The sequence below is a fragment of the Hypanus sabinus genome, chromosome 14, assembly GCF_030144855.1.
Source record: "Hypanus sabinus isolate sHypSab1 chromosome 14, sHypSab1.hap1, whole genome shotgun sequence".
Lineage (NCBI taxonomy): Eukaryota > Metazoa > Chordata > Chondrichthyes > Myliobatiformes > Dasyatidae > Hypanus > Hypanus sabinus.
Genome location: NC_082719.1, coordinates 63,884,572 through 63,903,137, shown reverse-complemented (window position 1 = coordinate 63,903,137; position 18,566 = coordinate 63,884,572).

Here is an 18,566-nt window from a genome sequence, read left to right as displayed (position 1 = left end):
GCTTTACATGTAGCTTAACTATTAAACCTGTCAAAACTAATTCTACTGATAGGAGTGGGGTAAAAGTGGGTTACTGGAACCTTAAAACTAGTCACCTCAGGCAGATGGGGCTCATCAGCTGTGGTTGGTAGTTCATTTTGGAGAAGGAAAACTTTGATCTCAGACCTCTGATGCCTTGTGGTTGTATCCACTCATGGGGAAGGCTTTGGAAGTAAACTCCAAGGAAAAATCTGGAACTGGAGCTCCTACATTGAGTTCAACACTGACTGGCAACTCCTGCTATGCTGCTGGTGCCAAACTGTATCAGTCTTTGCAATTCCTCTGGATTCATCAGCTGCGCGGAGAGAGGGAGCCTGCTACATGGGTAATAGCTTGCTCTTCATATCGTACTGCTCTGGCTTGCACACTGTCTTGTGCATTGACGTCGTCAGCTAGGTCATCCATGATTGACAGAGGGCCAGAGCAGAAGTCACAGATCTTAAGAACCTCACTCTACCACACACTTCAGGGTTCATTCTGAGTGCTGGGGGCATTGAGAGCACTGTTTCAGTATGACCAGTATAATTTTGTGTGGTGGCACTGCTTTCATTGCCTTTGTGAGCTTGGGTTCAGTGCTGTTATATCACCAGGCGATATCCAGTAGCTCTATATTTTGTAGTGCCTCAAATGCAGTGGGCACAATAGGCTATTAGTGAATGAAGCCCCAATAACTGCAGCCATTGACCAATGTGATTGGCTCACTGATATCTCATACTAGTTTGAATCTAAGGTTCTGAAATCCCATTATGTTCTGGCATAAAACAGAACTGATATCTATTTCCTACAAAATGATGTGTGCTGTCTACAGCAATAGGCACCTGCAGAGCCAAGTTAGACTGAATTGCTTTCGTTAAGGGTATGTTCCAATCATTTGTGTGTGCAATGACATTAAACTGATTAACCTTGAAGCTGGATTTTTTTTGGTGTCTGTTGTTGTAGATCAGTTTGTGTAAAGTGCAATTTAACCTGGGTCAGATCACCTGGGAGATGATTTCTGCGCAGTGTCCTGTTTGCCAGAAGAAATGGCTCAAACACTTTCATGTTTTATTCACTTTATCACATTTGTAGTTTGCACATCCAATTACGTTATAAATCAAAATCAACACATTTACTTCCTTCCTGGCATAAACTGGAGTTTTAGCACGTGACCTACATTATTCATTGAACACATACACCAACACCTGGAAGCTTATCACTCTGAGACTGATATTGAGTGGAACCAATGGATGTGTTGCATTTGGATTTTCAGAAGACTTTTAATAAACAAAAGTCAGGGGATCTGGAATTGAGTTACAGTATGTACCAAATCAAAAACAGAGTAAAACCAAGTCCTACTCAATCTCATAGGAGTGGTCCCTCAAATCTGCTCTACCATTCAATATTTTGGCTGATGTGGATAACAGTTGATTGTAATCTCAATTTTGCACTTCTGTTGATCTGTGGAACCAATGCCCAGCTCTTTCACTACCCAACCCCACTGTCTTATCAGGTTTGTCACTGCCTTTAAAATAAACAGGTTTTCTGTTTCAGTTATGTAAAGCAAATTTGAATTTTACTATTGTATGTTCCATGGCCTCTGTACAGCCCACAGTCTCTCACAGTCAAGGGAGTGCTTTTGGATTGTAGTCACTATTGTAATAGAACAATAAAATATAAGTGCAGATTTAGGCCATTTGGCCTATCCAGACTATCCTGTAATTTCATCATAGCTGATCCATTTTCTCTCAGCCCCAATCTCCTGCCTTCTCAACAAATTCCTTCATGTTTCAAATGTTTCAAAGGTACATTTAATGGCAGAGTAATGTTTACAATATACATCCTGAAATGCTTTTTCTTTGCAACCATCCACAAAAGCAGAGGAATGCCCCAAAGAATAAATGGCAGTTAAATGTTAGAACCTCAAAATCCACCCCCCAGCTCCCCATTCCCGCATGTAAGCAGCAGCAAGCAACAATCCCCCCTCCTCCCACCAGCAAAAAAAAACATCGGTACCCTCCACCGAGCACTCAAGCATGAGCAAAGCAACAGCAGTGACACAGACTTGCAGTAATCCAAAGACTTTGCATTTCACCCAGTATTTGACATGCCACAGGCTCTCTCTCCCCAATAAGGGAGAAAGAGGTATCTCCATTTTCACAGCGCGCAGAGAGACATAACAAACAACTCGCTAGCTTATGATGTTAAAAGTCCACCACATAGTTTTTTTTGAACTCTGTGCCAAAGATCACAAGTCCCTGGGCACACAGCCACAGATATTCCAACTCCCCCAACGACACATGGGTCTCCTGCCATGACACCAACCCTCGATCCACCCATCTCCAGAGCCCCAAAATCCCAGGCTTCCAAAGCCGAGCCAGACTCTTAGGCTGAGCCCTTGGCGTGCTGAACAATGGCCAGTTAAGAAAACCCCGAGAGTGGGTCCCATTCCCACAAACAATCGTAGTCAGCCTGTAACTCCAGGCCAGAGTCTTCAAAAGAACCCTGAAAGGGAAAAATAAAGATATTAAAGATGGAAATAGAGCTGTTACCAAAAATGCAAGCAAAGGAGTCGCCATTTAGCACCATCTGTCCTGATTAATCAAGAATCTATCAACCACTGCCTGAAATATACCCATTGACTTGGCCTCCATAGCCACTTGTACAATGAATTCCAAAGATTCACCATTGTCTGGCTAAAGAAATTCCTCCTCATCTCCATTCTAAACAGACGTCCCTCCGAACTGAGGCTGTGTCCTCTGGTCTTAGACTCCACCCTTGGAGTCATTTTTTCTACATCCACCCTATCGAGGCTTTCAACATTCGATAGGTTTCAATGAGACCCCCCTCATTCTTCTGAATTCCAATGAGCACAGGCCCACTGCCTATTAAATGCTCCAAATGGCATGCACCGCAAATGGTCTCTGACAACCCAAGTCTAGCTTCTGGTCTTCACATGTGGCTTAACTACTAAGTCCAGAGCAAATGTTTCTACTGGCAGAAGAAGGGGCAAAGGTGGGTTACTGGTGCCTTAAAACCAGTTGCTTTGGGTAGATGGGGCTTATCAACCATGGTTGGCAGCTTATCTTGAAGAAGGAAAACTCTGATCTCAAACTTCCGCTGCCTTGTGGCTGTGCCTACTCATGGGAGTAAACCCTGAGGGGAAAATCTGGAGCTGGAGTCCCTAAGGCAGTCCTACATTGAGTTCAATGTTGACTGGTAACTCCTGCGGAACTGCTGGTACCAAACCTATCTGTCTCTGCTGTTCCTTTGGGCTCATCAGATGTGTGGAGAGGGGGAGCTTCCTACATGGCAACAACTTGCTCTCCATGTCATACTGCCCCAGCTCGTATATCTAGACTGCTGGGATGCAATACCCATGGTCAACTCTGACCAATGGAGGCCTCAGACTCCGAGAGCCCCAGAGCTATCAAACGTCCTCATATGTTAACTCTTTCAATCACTTTCATGAACCTCCTTTGAAACCTCTCCAATATCAGCACACCCTTTCTTAAATAAGGGGCCCAAAACTGCTCACACTCCTCCAGGTGAGGCTTCACCAGTGTCTTATAAAGCTTCAACATTACATCCTTGCTGTTATATTCTAGTCCTCTCGAAATGAAAGCTAGCATTGATTTGCCTTCCTCGCCATCAGCTCAACCTGCAAATTAACCTTTGGGAAATCTAATCCCTTTGCAGCTCTGATTTTTGAATTTTCTCTCCGTGTGGAAAATAGTCTACGCATAGTCTACCAAAGTGCATGACCATACTTCCCAACACTATATTCCATTTGCACTTCTTTGCCCATTCTCCTAACTATCTAAGACCTTCTGTAGCTTCTCTGCTTTTACAAAACTACCTGCCCCTCCACCTATCTTTGTATTGTCTGCAAATTTGGCCACAAAGCCATCAATTCCATCATCCAAATCATTCACATATAACATGAAAAGAAACGGTTCTCACATTGAACCCTGTGGAACACCACTAGTCACTGGCATCCAACCAGAAAAGGCTCCCTTTATTCTCACTCTTTGCCTCTTGCCAATCAACCATGTAGAAAATGTGATGAGAAATTATCAACAAGCAATAATGAGATAAGTAAGCAGTGCTTAGTTTTCTTTGTATTAATATGTGATTGAAAACATTGCTTTTCCATTTCCTTGCAAAATTGATTTAACATCTGACCTGTAAACAATGCTTCAACAAACAATTTGCTGGAGGAGCTCAGGATTTAGGTTTATTATCACTGACATATGTCGTGAAACTTGTTTAGCAGCAGCAGTACAGTGCAATACATCACTGTAAATTACAATAAGAAATATAGTGTTCACTGAGATATGGACTGTTTAGAAATCTGATAGTGGAGGGGAAGAAGTTGTTCCTAAAACATTATCTGTGAGTCTTCAGGATCCTGTACCTCCTCCCTGAAGGTAAAAACAAGAAAAGGGCATGAGCTGAATGGTGAAGATGCCTCAAGTCGGATGCAATGTTCTTGAGGTAGTGCCTTTTGAAGATTTCCTTGACAATAGGTTCCTCCCACTGATTCTGCTCGACTTGTTGAGTTCTTCCAGCAGATTCTTATTCCAGGTTCCAACACCTGTATTTTCTTACGTCTCAATGTGTTTCTCCCACTGGAGCATCAACCTGGCCAATTATACCAACGCTGTCTTTCGTTAATTGAGGAGATGGGTACCTGAAGGGCAAAGCATCAGATCTGGCACAAACTGCTCTCTCATATGTTTCTGAGACCGGGACTACCCACAGCAGGTATGCCAAGACACTAATGCTGCTACCACAATAACTCCCAAATACAGAATATGAAAAAGGTAAGCAGATGTTAGTATCTTCACTCAGGCCAGGCATACACTCTTGCAACCCCCTACTCTCCAGCAATTCCTGCCGTACGTGTTCAATGAAGGTCCCACATTGGCCTCATCAGTCACTTCAGAACTTGCAAAGCGGGTGTGGAAAAAAGTCTTTCTTGATCAAGTATAACCCGAGCCGATGTTTTACAAAATGTTTTGCATTCTCCACCTTGTCAAAAAGGTGAAGTGCGTATTAGAATAATGAGGTTCACATGTACACTTCCCATGCTACTTTTTTAATGAAAGAAGAAAGATTGCCCAGAGGCTAATAAGTTAAACTTGGTCCCTTGCTTCCTCAAAGAAACATGTAGCAGCTCACATAACTGATATCTACAATACATCACACAAAATATGTCAGAAAATGATATTCAACATCATGTAGATTTAATGGTTCTGGCAAAATATAAAAATATTTTTCCTGTGCTCATTTCTTATTCCAAAAAGCTGCCCCAAAGCCACGTATCAATAATCCTTTATTAGCTGCAAAATGAAAAACATTTCCTAACAGAGAAATATAGCAGCTGGTAGAAATAAGATCCAGGATGCATTTTCAAAGCTTAATTATTGCTTACTATAGGGAGTCCTATATTTGGTGACTTTGTGACTGATGTTTCATGATTTGTTTAAAAGAAGATTCACTGTAATAGTGGTGTTCTGATCCTTCTTACATGCTTTCATATTTCACTCCTACCTGTGTGAATGGCTTTGAAAACTGATGGCCAAGGCTTTGCAATGACCAAGAATAGATGTATCAGACTTGATCTGAGTGAGTAGCTGAAAGCTCCCGGTGAAAATAGGTCTTCCAAACAGCTCACTTCAATGAATTCTGGAAAAAATAAATTCAGAGTACTTTCAACATACACGCGATGGCCTCATGCAATTTAAAGGCAGAATTAATTTACAGAAAGCACTCTATAGTAATGTCATCTTCTCTGGCACCTGAGCCATATGGAAGCAACTTTCGAAGTAGAAAGCCATTGATGGATGTGTGCACATCATTTACCTGATGCACTTGAGCTCATTTCTCTTTTTATTTCACAACTTCTTTTAGATCCCTTATCTTGCTTGCTCAACATTCACATTTGTTTAATATGCAAAACAAACTGGCCATCTGGCCATCTTGATTTCTTGCAGATGATGGGAATCTGAGGCTGATGGGATCAGAGAGCATTTTTTTTCTGGGGATTGCAAGACACAGAAAGAAAATCATTTTTGCTGGTTAATGGGAAGTAACAATGCTCCAAGCCTTTGGAATATATGTGTGCAGATGTTTTATTAATCTGTTTTGCTTCTTATGACTAAATATCTTGTGATCAAACATTCTGCAATGCATACAGAATTGACAGAAATCTACCTTCTTGCCCAGCTCTGTTTAATTGCCCATTCATGCTTCTACTATAATCAATCCATTACATCTGCAATGATGAATGGTCACGGTGGACAGAATGGCCTTCTATAACTCTTCTTCTCACCTTCCACGTGTAATTCTCAATACCCTAATGATCGTTCCTTGAATCTTCACTTCCTTTCATTTGCATGCTGCCCCTCAGGAGCATTATTTGAAGACGTGACCAGTTTCCACAATATTCTGATGACACCCTTGCCCTACCTCTTGTTCTGTCCTATCACTTATCCGAAGTTCATTCTTAGATCAGTCACAATTAAACTTTGCCTATTCAGTCTTGAACTGTGCTCATGACTCTGCACTTTCTCCAATATTAAGAGTATCTTCTTCCATGTCTGTAACACCCCAACCTGATGCAGTCCTGCTGAAACTCCAATCATTACTCTTATCAATTCAAGAAGTGTTAATGCTTTGTAATACTAGCCATTCTCTCTTCCTCCTCCTTTGTAAACTTAAGCTCATCACTATTTCTCTTGCTGATCATCATTAAAACTCTAATGCAAGAAGAATTGTTTATATTAATGGCTTTTTCCCAAAGCCCTCAATTTAAAATTGTTCATCTTGCATTCCAACCCTTTCATGATCATGCTTTATTTATGAAACCCTTCTTTGATTGTATTGTCTGTTGCGGGTAATACACAAGCAACAGGGTTCTGAGTTGAAGTTAAACTCGAGGAAAATCTAGTCTGCCTGTATAATGCACTACAACACAAAGTATGCTTTATACTGGAAATAACTAGGAAAATGTGTAGCTTGGCTGGGCGATGGTTGAGTTGTTTTCCAATCTTAGCAATCCATATGCAAACAAGAAGATCCTATGAGGAGACATCATCAGTGCGCTGTTCATTTTCTGGTGTGTCCTCCAAATGCTTGGCCTTTATATATTTATCAGTCAGTCTTTATGAAAACTCAGTTGTGATGTAGAATAGGGTCTTGTCATTGATCTGTTGCATGGCAAACTCTGTGCATTTGGGTCTGGAATTTTGCCTGCATTGGCTTATAAATAAGATTGACATTTACATGTCTGTTTACAGAACTGTTTGCAGAAAAGCATGCTTCTAGGAATTCTTTTGCAAATTGAGAGGGGCACAAATTCGATTGGGCATCAGTGAAAGTTATGGTGCAAGTAAACTTGTGTTATGCAAGCGAATTCCTAGAAGCATGGTTTGCACAAACAATTCTGTAAACAGGCATGTAGACCTTGATCCTATTTATAAGCCAATGCAGGTACCTCACCAGGAATAGGGTTCCTCTTGTCCTCACCTACCACCCTACTAGCCTCCATATCCAGCACATAATTCTCCATAACTTTCTCCATCTCCAATGGGATCACACCACCAAGCATATCTTTCCCAAGCATATTGTTCTGCCTAATATTTATTGAGTTGATTACTGAATGAAGCATTAGAGTCATCAAAGAATTGTATCACAGTTTCAGAAATTGCACAGAGTATCTCATGTAGTTTCCTATTGAGAGCCACCTGACTTCTGTTGAATGGCAAGCGTTCAAACTGTTCATCATTCTCAATTCAATGCTCTTGAAATAGTCAATAATTGAGAGCATTGGACCTGATTTTATTTACCACTGTGATAACAGTGTTTAATGATTTGTGCAGCTCACCACTTAGAATTTTTTGCAAACAGAACTTGTCTGTGAATAGCACAGCAAATGGTAAATGTGTTAGGTACAGCTTTATTCATGGAAGTAATAATCTCATTGATGGTAATGCAAATGGTGTATAAGCAAGAATGTTGGTGAATGGAATGGCCTTTTCTTTGAAAAACTCCTCAACAACCCAAAGTACTGACTCCGCCTTCATATCTGTTTCTAGTCCCCTTGCAAATAACAACCATGCTTTTATCTTTTATCAAGTGAACATACAGTAATTAAGAAGCAAAGATTTGATGCCTGGTAAAGTTGCAGAGCAAATTCTGTTGACCTAAGTACATTGCACAATGTGCCTTCTGGATTCTCAGTCATTTCATCTATTTGTCTATGAACAGAGTTTTTGCTGAATGGAATCACTTTAATGATTTAGTCTGGTGACAAATTCAAAATCGCTCTCAGAACCTCCCTTACTGCTGGCAGCATCAGTTCTTCTCCAATTGCATGGGGCTTTTCAGATTGATTACACAAACATCCTCGACGCGTACCGGGCAGAGTCCCATCCCCACCTCGGTTACTCAGACCACGTCTCTGTTATGCTAATCCCAGCATACAGACCGCTCGTCAGGCGCTCCAGACCAGTTCAGAAGCAGGTGAAAACCTGGCCAGCAGCAGCTATCTCTGCTCTTCAAGACTGCTTTGAGAACACTGACTGGCACATGTTCAGGGAGGCTGCAACCGATGGCAACTCTACCAACTTAGAGGAGTACACAGCATCAGTGACCAGCTACATCAGCAAGTGCATTGATGATGTTACTCTGTCCAAGACCATCACTATACGTGCCAACCAGAAGCCATGGATGACTGCGGAGGTGCGTGCACTGCTGAGGTCCCGCGACTCCGCCTTTAGAGCAGGCAACAAGGCAGCTCTAACAACAGCAAGGGCCAAACTGTCCTGGACCATCAGAGGGGCAAAGCGTGCACACGCCCAGCTAATCCACAGCCACTTCCAGGACAACAACGACACACGGCACATTTGGAAGGACATCCAGGACATCACCAATTACAGTACAACATCACCTGACTGTGCAGGTGATGCCTCCCACCCAGATGCGCTGAATAACTTCTACATCCGCTTTTAGGCGGAAAATGATGTGGCGGTGAGGAAGTCCACCCCTCCTACAAATGACCAGGTGCTGTGTCTCACCGTGGCTGATATGGGGAGAACCCTGTGCAAGGTTAACCCACGGAGGGCTGCTGGACCAGACAATATTCCTGGTAGAGTGCTCAGAGGATGTGCAGACCATCTAGCAGATGTTCTCACTGACATCTTCAACATCTCCCTGAGCAGCGCCACCATTCCAACGTGCTTCAAGGCCACCACCATTGTCCCCGTACCGAAGAAGTCTTCAGTGTGCTGCCTCAATGACTACCGTCCCATTGCACTCACTTCCATCATCATGAAGTGTTTCGAGAGGGTCATCATGAGGCATATCAAGACCCTGCTGCCCCACTGCAGTTTGCGTACCTTCCCAACCGCTCAACGGATGATGCCATTGCTACCACCCTCCACCTGGCCCTACCCCACCTGGACAAAAAAGACAGGTACGTTCGAATGCGGTTCATAGACTTCAGTTCAGCATTCAACACAATCATCCCTCAGAAACTGATTGGAAAGCTGAGCCTACTGGGCCTGAACACATCCCTCTGCAACTGGATCCTAGACTTCCTGACTGGGAGACCTCAGTCAGTCCGGATCGGAAGCAGCATCTCCAACACCATCACACTGAGCATGGGGGACCCCCAGGACTGTGTACTCAGTCCACTGCTGTTCACTCTGCTGACCCACGAGTGTGCAACAACACACAGCTCGAACCACATCATCAAGTTTGCCGATGACATGACTGTGGTGGGTCTCATCAGCAAGAACGACGAGTCAGCATACAGAGAGGAGGTGCAGCGGCTAACGGACTGGTGCAAAGCCAACAACCTGTCTCTGAATGTGAACAAAACAAAAGAGATGGTTGTTGACTTCAGGAGGGCACAGAGCGACCACTCTCCATTGAACATTGACGGCTCCTCGGTAGAGATCATTAAGAGCACCAAATTTCTTGGTGTTCACCTGGTGGAGAATTTCACCTGGTCCCTCAACACCAGCTCCATAGCAAAGAAAGCCCAGCAGCGTCTCTACTTCCTGCGAAGGCTGAGGAAAGTCCATTTCCCACTCCCCATCCTCATCACATTCTACAGGGGTTGTATTGAGAGCGTCCTGAGCAGCTGCATCACTGCCTGGTTTGGAAATTGCACCGTCTCGGATCGCAAAACCCTGCAGCGGATAGTGAGGTCAGCTGAGCAGATCATCGGGGTCTCTCTTCCTGCCATTACAGCCATTTACACGACAGGTTGCATCTGCAAAGCAAACAGCATTATGAAGGACCCCACGCACCCCTCATACAAAGTCTTCTCCCTCCTGCCGTCTGGGAAAAGGCACCAAAGCATTCAGGTTCCCACGACCAGACTATGTAACAGTTTCTTCCCCCAAGCCATCAGACTCCTCAATACCCAGAGTCTGGACTGACACCAACTTACTGCCCTCTACTGTGCCTATTGTCTTGTTTATTATTTATTGTAATGCCTGCACTGTTTTGTGCACTTTATGCACTCCTGGGTAGGTCTGTAGTCTAGTGTAGTTTTTCTCTGTGTTGTTTTTACGTAGTGCAGTATAGTTTTTTTGTACTGTTTCATGTAACACCATGGTCCTGAAAAACGTTGTCTCATTTTTACTGTGTACTGTACCAGCAGTTATGGTTGAAATGACAATAAAAAGTGACTTGACTTGACATTGTAATTAATTATGAGACACTGGGGATCAAATGCTTATAATAAGTAATTCATTTCTTAAATTAAGCCTGTAAACCCTCATCTGTCCCCTTTGCTACAGAACACACTTTTCACCCACTACCTCCTTTATCTTTATTGGACCCTTAGAAGCTCACACCACCCCCTGGGGCTAATATTGCCCACTTTGTGAACCACCAGTCTCATCCCTGTTGTGAAATTCACCTTCTGAATCTTCCTGGTTCTGCAACCTCCTTACATGAATCTGCTCCTCTAAGACTCCGTAAACTCCAGTTTCATCTTTCTGTCTTCATTGTTAGCTCTGAGTTCATTTTAGACTGATGATGAATAACTTTGGATGAAAGGCAAAATGTGCATACTCCGTTCAGTTACCCATTATTCTTCACTCCTGACTTCCCGCTCATTGACTTCCATGAACCCAGTCAGAAATGCCTGAGGTCTCCTTGGGATGACTTTTTACATAAAATATTAATGCAAGTGTTTCTTTTTCCCACAGCAGCTTACACTAAAGGACATGTAATTGCTTCAACTGAAGGAAAAGAGGCTGAATTGTTAGACATGTAAAGTTTTTGAAACTGAACTTTAAGAATTTAGAATGGTGGTGAGTTCAGATTAACAGTGGAGTTTAACTAAAATAGATGTTGTTGTAAAACAACAGGCAGCTCTCTTGGCGGATGTTCCAAAAGCATCAGTCTATTCTCAGTAGTCATTAGATATACACTGCAATCCACTTACTTGAAGGACTCTTGCTCAAATTGACCATTTAAATTATCATCTGGACCCTGTGACATGCCCTGCAGTTGTTGTGTTATTTTTGTACTCTGTGTGAGTCCCATGCTGAATTAAAAGCCTTAAATATGCCGTAACTTTGGGATTAATAAGAATTTGTGTGTTTGATTTTTTTTATTCAGGAGCTTGCATTTCCCGGGCAATCAGCTAAATAACACCAACTCTGGCCTCTTCAGGTGCAGAATTAAAATAACTGTTCTACAAATTTAAAAAAAAGTTATTTTTTGCCCCTTTTGCACTATATTTTTGTCCCCATGTGCATCATCTATAGCTGTGTGTCCCAAATGGTTTTCCTGACAATTCCTGTCATTTCTTCCCTTTCATAAGAACATAAGAAATAGGAGTAGTAGTAGGTATCTGCCCTGTTGACCCTGCTCTGCCATTCAATAAGATCATGGTTGATCTGACCATGGACTCATCTCCACCGACCTGCCTTTCACCATAACCCTCAATTCCACGACTGTCCAAAAATCTCTCCAACGTTCTCTTAAATATATTTACTGAGGCACCCTTCACTGCTTCATTGGGCAGAGAATTCCACAGATTCACCACTCTCTGGGAAAAGCAGTTCCTCCTCATCTATCTCCATCCTAAATATACTCCCCAGAATCATGAGGCTCTGTCCCCTAGTTCTAGTCTCACCTTTACTTTACTTCATTGTCACCAAACAATTGATACTACAGCATACAATCATCACAGTGATATTTGATTCTGCGCTTTGGCTGGGTGGGTCGTGTCCTTGATGATCCTGGCAGCACTGCTCCGACAGCATGCGGTGAAAAGTGAGTCGAAGAATGGAAGATTGGTTTGTGTGATGGGCTGGGCTATGCTCACGATCTTCTGCAGCTTCTTCCGGTCTTGGACAGGACAACTTCCATACCAGGCTGTGATGCACCCTAGAAGAATGCTTTCTATGGTGCATCTATAAGAATTAGTGTGGGAGACAGTGGAAACAACTATCAATGGAAACAACTTTCCTTCCTTTATCTTGCATATCTCTCTGCTAATTTTATATGCTTCTATAAAATCTCCCCTCATTCTTCTGAATTCCGGCAAGTATAGTCCCAGGTAACTCAATCTCTCCTCATAATCTGACCCTCTCATCTCTGGAATCAACCTGGTGAACCTCCTCTAAACCAGTATATCCTTCCTCAAGTATGGAGACCAGAAATGCACACAGTACTCCAGGTGCAGCCTCACCAGTACCCTGTACAGTAGCAGCATGATCTCCCCTGCTCTTGAATTCAATCCCTCTATCAATGAAGGCTAACATTCTGTTTCCCTTCTTAATAACCTGTTGTACCTGCAAACCAACTTTTTGTGATTCATACACAAGCACTCCCAAGTCCATCTGCACAGCAACATGCAGCAATTACTTACCATTTAAATAATAATCTCCTCTTCCATTTTTCCTTCCAAAGTGGATGACCTCATATTTACCATCATTGTGCTTCTTCTGCCCACTCACTTAACCTATCTATATTTCTCTGAATCTTCTGCACAATTTGCTTTTCCACTCAATTTCGTATCATCAGCAAACTTGGATACACTACACTGGGTCCCTTCTTCCAGATTGCTAACATATATCATGAACAGTTGCGGGCCCAGCACCGACCCCTGCGGAACACCGCTCACCACTGATTTCCAACCAGAGTAACACCCATGTATCTCAACTCTCTGCTTTCTATTAGTTAACCAAGCCTCTATCCATGCTAATACATCACCCCCAACTTTATGCATCCTTATCTTACAGATAAGACTTTTATGCTGCACCTTATCGAACACCTTCTGGAAATCCAAGTAAATAACATCCATCTGTTCCCCTCTATCCACTGCACTCATTATATCCTGAAAGAACTCCAGTAAGATTGTTAAACAGGATCTGCCTTTGTTGAATCCATGCTGTGTCTGCCTGATGAATCAATTTCTTTCCAGATGCCTCGCTATTTCTTCTTCAATGATAGCGTCAAGCATTTTCCCAACTACAGGTGTTAAACTAATTGGCCTATAGTTACCTGCCTTTTGCATACATCCTTTTTGGAACAGTGGTGTGACATTCGCTGGCTTCCAATCCACTGGGACCTGCCCAGAGTCCAGAGAATTTTGGTAAATTATCACCAAAGCCTCTATTATAACTTCTGCCACTTCTTTCAGTACCCTGGGATGCATTCCATCAGGACCAGGGGACTTATCTATCTTCTGGTTTTTATTGCATTTTCTCCAATTTGGCTCCTTTGCACAGAAATTCCTCAGAACAACTCCTTGGCCTGTGCTCCTTACTGATGTGCCACAGACTATTCAGATAAACATGCCATTGACAAAAAGATATCCTCCGTACTTGAGTGAAAGTAACACTGATAGACCGTGAAGAACTCTACCACAGTTCCAAGGAATTTTTAGGCAGTGTAATCGGAGTGGAAATCTGGGCTGATTTATTCATTCTCCATTCCAAGACAACAAAGCCAGAGGCCAGCTATTGTGTTCTTCTGATTTATCTCAGCCAAAGATATTATGTTTTACATTTCAGTATTGCCAATTAATTTGCAGGAATAGTTGGCTTACCTTGTGGGATGTCTTCCAATGGAACAATGACTAACTCTGCAATGAGAGAACATTAATTTACCTTTTGATTCAAACTGAAGCATCACGTGCTTTTGCATGTGTACCTCTTCAATCTCTGAAGGTGGATTGGAGAGCACACTTTGATAAGACATGGCTGAAGGCAAATAATCTAGCATTCATTGCATTTCATATTGACTAAACATGCAGAGCAACAGGTAAGATCACTCTACTGAGTCAGTGCAGCTTATCATTGTGAAACATATGGTACAAAATAATGAACAATTTATGGCTTTAAATCTAATCATTGTCATCAATAGATGCCGTTTCATGACATGGACGATCATGGTCTTTCCATGACCATCATTGTTCTTGGCAATTTTTTCTACAGTAGACCTTTGCCATTGCCTTCTTCTGAGCAGTTTCAATACTCTTCAGAGATTGCCTTTGGTCACAGAAACAGCGATATGCACCAGTTGCTCCCATGACCATCCACCACCTGCTCCCATGGCTTCATACGACGCTGATCGGGGGCTAAGCAGGTACTGCACCTTGCCCGAGGGTGACCCGCAGACTAGCAGAGGGAAGGAATGAGGACGTTACACCTCCTTTGGTAAAGGCATATCTCCACCCTGCCACCCAATTAAATTATATGTTGTTTTCAATTTGCAAATGTAAAGTAGTGTAACAATACCGCATTTAGCAAGGCTGAGTAAAGCAGTTATTTGGACCATTACCAAATGAAAGCCAAATCCTTCACCTTCTGTTAACATTGAAATGAAATGCTAGGTCCATTCCAAACATACTCCTAAGTTCATTTAGGCAAATACATAGAACATAGAATAGTAGGGCACAGGAACAGGCTCGTTGGCTCACAGTATCTGTGCTGAATATGATGTGGAATTAAACTAGGTCTCCTCTGCCTGTACGCCATCCACATCCTTCCATCTGTTCATTTCCTGCACATTCACATATCTATCTAACAACCTCTTCAATGCCATTATTGTATCTGTTCTCCTCTGTGTAGAAAATAATCTTGCCTTGCACAACTCTTTGAAATTTCCCTCCTCTGACCTTAAATGCATGCCTTCCAATATTTGACATTTTATATCCTGAGAAAACAATTCTGAATGCCTACCTTCTTTATGACTCTCACAATCTTATAAATTTCATTCAGCCTCTGACGTTCCAGAGAGTACAACTCAAGTCTGTCCAGTCTCTCCTTCTAGCTCAGATTGTGTAATCAAGGTAATGTCTGGTAAACCTCTTCTGCACGCTTTCTGAAGCCCCCACATCTTTCCTCTAATGGAGCAACCAACATTGCAATAATGAATACTGCAACAAAGAATCACATCTCTTTGTTGAGAAGTGTGGTCTCAGCAAATTTTTATGTAGCTGCAACATGACCTTTCCACACTTATACTCAACAGCCTGACCATTGAAAACAAGCCCACCATATGCCTTCTTTACCACCCCAACTACTAGTGTAAAGACTGTTAGTGAGCTATGGACCTGGACGCCAATGTCCCTCTACATCAGTACAATTAAGGGTCCTGTCATTAACCTCATACTGTTGTTCTTAAGCTGGTTTACTAATTGTCCTAAAAACCATTTGAGTTAAATTTCTTTCTGTAGTTAGCAGTACGCTGGCTCTGGAGAGCAACATCAGACCAGGCTTCCTCTTGATTCCTTTCCATCCTTACCAGGATTAGTCAAAGCTCTTGTAATGGCAAAAATTAGGCTGCACTCAAGGCAGTTTCATTGGAGTGTCTGAATTTCACCTGAATTATGACAGTGTCGATACCAAAAGATAAGGTCATTGGCCTCCTTGGTCCAAGTTCACCAGCACTACTTACAGTACTTGAGTTTGAGAATTTAAAAATTCAGTTTGTTACATTTTTCAAATTGAGATGACAGTGCTGCCTCACTGAAAAAGAATTACTTAAGCTCATATATTCACTATCTGAGAGAGACTAAAGCATATCCTGCTCATAGCTTCAAAAAAAATCTTTGCAATTCTTGCTGAATCTGTCACTCCTGTAGTATATGTGTTATTTATGACACACGCTCAATGTTTTAGGAACAGTTCTTCCTCTCCACCATCAGATTTGTGAAAGGACAATGAACCATGCGCAATACCTCAAAAAATTTATTTGCTCTCTTTTTGCGCTACTTATTTGATTTATTTTATATATTTTTCTCAGTTTTTAATTAAATTCTTATGTATTGCACTGTGCTGCTGCCATAAAACAACAAATTTCACGATATATACCAATGATATGAAACTTGATTCCAATTTTAATCATCCCCACATTTACATTAGCAGAAGCCAGGTAATTCCCACCACAAGACTATCAAATAGCGTGATTTGTAAATTTACAGATGAGATCAAAATGACCAGAGTAAAAAGGTTATCTAATGTTACATCAGGATATAGATCAGCTGTGAAAATAGGCCATGGAATGGCTGATGAAGCTTCACTCAAGTACGAGTCAACTTAAACCAGACTAGGACATACACAGTGAATGGCAGTGTCCATGGGGAGTTTCGATCTTACAGCACAGCTAAAACACTTTTTACAGAGAACAGTCATTAGGTTTTTCCGTTCCTAACATTCAAAGGTTCAAAGACCAAATCTAATGTCAGAGAAATGTATACAATATACATCCTGAAATGCTTTTTCTTTGCAAACATCCATGAAAACAGAGAAGTGCCCCAAAGAATGAACAACAGTTAAACATGAGAACCCAAAGGTCCCCCCCCCCAGCTCCCCCCTTTCACACATAAGCGGCAGCGAGCAACGATTCCCCTCCCCCCATCGGCAACGGTACCGCCGCCAAGCCCAAGAGTGTGCTAAGCAATAGCAAAGACACAGACCAAAGTTTCCGCAAAGGCTTTGTATTTCATCCGAAATTCAACAATGCACAGGTTCTCTCTTTCCCTGGCAAGGGAGAGGGAAGTATCCCCTATTTTCACAGTGAGCGGGAGACATAACAACAACCCGCTGGTTTACAATGTTAGAAGTCCGCATCATCACTTTTTTCGAGCTCTGTGTCCAAAGATCAGAAAGACCTCGAATCTTCGGGCCCATAGCAAAAGATTTTCCAGCCTCCCCAATGGCACACAAGTCTCCTGCTGTGACATCGACCCTCGATCTGCCCGTCTCCAGAGCCCCGAGATCTTAGGCTTCTGAACACAATCAAGATCCTCAGGCCAAACCCTTGGCATGTTGAATAGCGGCCAGTTGTGGAACCCCAAGAATGGGTCCTACTCCCACAAAGAACCGAAGCCTGAGTCCGTTATCTTCATTGTTATCTGGTTCTTGACATTTGTTCTTTGTTTTGTCTTTAGAAGCTGTGTACAGTTTTTCTCCGTTGTCAGAATAACCCCCCACCAAACAACAGACAGCTTGATAAAACACACATACACAGACTTGTAAGCTTCTCATCCAAACCAGCAAACCAGCAAAGCACCATGGGATCTCACAGGGTCCATTTTGTCACATTGTATTTTACCAAAGTTACAAATTTGTAAAGACTTCAGGACTATAGATATAAGAATATAAGAACATAATAAATAGGAGCAGGAGTAGGCTGTCCAGCCCATTGAGCCTGCCCCGCCATTTAATAAGATCATGGCTGATCTGTCCATAAACACAGCTCCATCTACCTGCCTTTTCCCCATAACCCTTAATTCCCCTACTATGTAAAACCTATCTAACAGTATCTTAAATATATTTCGTGAAGAAGCCTCAACTGCTTCCCTGGGCAGAGAATTCCACAGGTTCACTACTCTCTCGGAAAAACAGTTTCTCCTCATCTCTGCCCTAAATCTTCTCCCCTGAATCTTGAGGCAATGTCCCCTAGTTCTAGACTCACTTACTATTGGAAACAACTTTCCTACTTCTATCTTATCTATCCCTTTCAAAATTTTGTATGTTTCTATAAGATCCCCTGTCATTTTTCTGAATTCCAGAGAGTATAGTGCCAGGCGACTCAATCTCTCCTCATAGGTTAATACCTTAATCTCTGGAATCAACCTGGTGAACCTCCTCTGCACTGCCTCCAAAGCCAGTATATCCTTCCTCAAGTATGGAGACCAGAACTGCAAACAGTACTCCAGCTGTGGCCTCACCCTGCATAGTTGCAGCATGACCTCCCTGCTCTTGAATTTAATCCCTCTAGCAATGAAGGCCAACATTCCCTTTCCCTTCTTAATAACTGGTTGTATCTGCAAGCCAACTTTTTGCAAATCATGCACAAGTACTCCCAAGTCCCTCTGCACAACAGCATGTTGCAATCTTTCACCATTTAAATAATAATCTGCTCTTCTATTATTCCTTCCAAAGTGGATGATCTTGCATTTACCAACATTGTATTTCATCTGCAGACCTTGGCCCACTCACTATATCCCTCTGCAGACTCTCCACACCCTCTGTATAATTTGCTTTTCCACTCAGTTTAGTGTC